Genomic DNA, 2,906 nt, shown 5'->3' on the forward strand with positions numbered 1-2,906 from the left:
GTTTTGAGTATTGTTCTCATATTTTATTATATTTTTTGTATTTAGTTAGTAAATGGCATAGCTACAATCTTCACTGGTATTAGGGAGGTGTATCTAGTGTTATCAGGAAACCGTATGTCAGTTTATTGAGGTCAATTTTTTAGCTATGGTTATGTTGTTGTTTTTTTTCATTTTCTCATTCATTGTCATTGTTTTTGTTTTTAACTGCTATCTTATTTATGGATGGCGTATATTTTATAATTCATTTGTTTTGCCAAAAGTAATAGTTTTTGATTTCGTAGTATAAACCATTTAACTTTTTCCGGAAATTTTTATTATATGTGATATTAATGCAATAAACTATCACTAATTCGAACATTTAGAAGAGGAAATAGTAAGCTTGTTGCTTTGATGAAACCTCTGTAAGCCGGAGAAAACTAATTTAATTAGATCCCTTCTATACTAGGCCGAAAACATTATACATGGCCAACCGCCCTTAAGAAATCGAACTAGGTTTCAGTGTTCACTATAGTTATACGTTTTCCTATTTTCAAGATTTTTCCAAAAAAATTGTTCACTAAGTATTCCCTTTTCCTAGTTAGTAGTAAAATTATTTCAATTATTTAAAATATTACACCATGCTGATTTTATTATATGTCTAATATTATTATGTGTATTATATATCACATTATATATTATTTTAACAATTATTTTTATTATTGATCGCTCAAATTACTCAACTGGATAGCGAAAATGTTTTGAAGTAAGCTGAGCTGAAGTTCTTGAGAATGACTATTTCAATTTTGTTTAGCCTGTACATCAGTGCTTATATAAAAATATTTTGAGCTAAAGATAAACTCTAGACGCTTTCATAGGTTAAATTACAATGTGATATATTAGAAAAATTTGAGCTCAAAATATTTAAAAAATACATCTAGTCTGTCTGTCTCTGAATTCATAACATTTTTTTGAGCGAACGGCTCAATAGATTTCAAAATTTCATGTCTCAAATTAATCAGGCTCGCGGGTTCCCACATAAAAATCGTGGCCCACCTTAAATATGCGTTTAAATGCGGCCCAGCTGTGAGATCCCAGCGGACCAATTCAGAATAAATATAGGTTTACGGATACATGAATTTTTACTTTAAAACTGAAATTATATCTTCCAGTGCGGCTAGATAATTACTTATTATGTAAACTGTTGTTTAAACATAGTCATTATGTATGTATATTTACCAATTATTTGTACTGAATAGACTTTCTTGATAATATTACATTATTTATACTAAACAAGCAAACAAACCTACTATAAATACACCATAACATGATTCGCTTAGTTACAATTCGTTCTACCTTTAGTAATTTCATCAAATGGCTCATTATTAATTAGGTTTTTCGGGATTCATTTGTTGTAAGCTCGAAAAATTTAAATGGTGGTTTCAATCAATATAAACTTATCATGATTTAAATCTTAAAAAGGTAAGGAATATGATTTAATAAACTCATTATTTTTCTTTAATTAAATCTTTAACCCGACTCTTATTAAATGTTTGTTTCTAATTTCGCTTATATTTTAGAAAACTACACCTTATTTTATAAAAAAATATGTAGAGTAATTATCAGATTAAAATCATACTAACTGTGAATTTTAAAAGTTGTTATATAATTATAAACTTTGCTAGCATTTAAAAAAATATATATCTTACCCCTTCACAACTCAGTACACCCCTTAAATTACAAATATTAGAAAAATGGCGGGCCAAGTGGAATAAAAGCTCTCCAAATAAATTAAAAGAAATAAAACGATCAGTAAAACCATGGTCAACATCCTACCAAAAACAGCCGTAGGGAGGAAGTTGCTCTAACCCGCTTGAGAATAGGTCATACTCTCCTCACCTGATCAGAAAACTTCCACCTCCAACGTGCAAATATTGTCAGTCCATTCTCACGATTAGACATATTTTTGAAGAATGTACTCACTATTTGCCAATAATAAACAGGTTAGGACTTGCCCCAAATTTATTAGAAGCTCTCACAGATGAAGAAGCTAAAATTACATTAGTATTAGAATTTTTAAAAGCACATCGCCTTCTTTATAAATTATAACTCCTCTTTGATTTTGTTTTATTTATTTATTATTATTTTTTTTATTTTTTACTTTATCATGGCATAGGCGGTGATGACCAGAGGGTTTTACGCCTTTAAGCAACAATCAACAACAACAACAAAATTATACCTCATTAAATAAAAAATTTAAATGGAATATTTAATTATTAAATCTTTTACCATGTTCCCTAAAATTTTACCCCGGGTTTTGAGTATTGTTCTCATATTTTATTATATTTTTTGTATTTAGTTAGTAAATGGCATAGCTACAATCTTCACTGGTATTAGGGAGGTGTATCTAGTTTTATCAGGAAACCATATGTCAGTTTATTGAGGTCAATTTTTTAGCTATGGTTATGTTGTTATTTTTTTCATTTCCTCATTCATTGTCATTGTTTTTAACTGTTTTCTTACTTATAAATGCTGTATATTTTATAGTTCATTTGTTTAGCCAAAACTAAGGGTTTTTTTGATTTTTCATAGTATAAAGCATTTAATTTTGTCCTGAAATTATTATTATATGTGACATTAATGCAATAAACTATCACTAATTCGAACATTTAGAAAAGGAAATAGTAAGCTTGTTGCTCTGATGTAACCTCTGTAAGACGAAGAAAACTAATTTAATTAGATCCCCTCTTATTACTAAGCCGAAAACATTATACATGAACAACCGCCCTTAAGAAATCGAACTAGTTGCAAGCACAACCTCTGTATTTCGTAGTTAACTATATTTATACGTGTTCCTATTTTCAAGATTTTTTTTTTTAAAATGTTCACTGAGAATTCCCTTGTCCTAGCCAGTAGTAAATTTATATAAA

This window comes from Halyomorpha halys, unplaced genomic scaffold, assembly GCF_000696795.3.
Source record: "Halyomorpha halys isolate HHAL.00 unplaced genomic scaffold, Hhal_1.1 Scaffold138.1, whole genome shotgun sequence".
Classification (NCBI taxonomy): domain Eukaryota; kingdom Metazoa; phylum Arthropoda; class Insecta; order Hemiptera; family Pentatomidae; genus Halyomorpha; species Halyomorpha halys.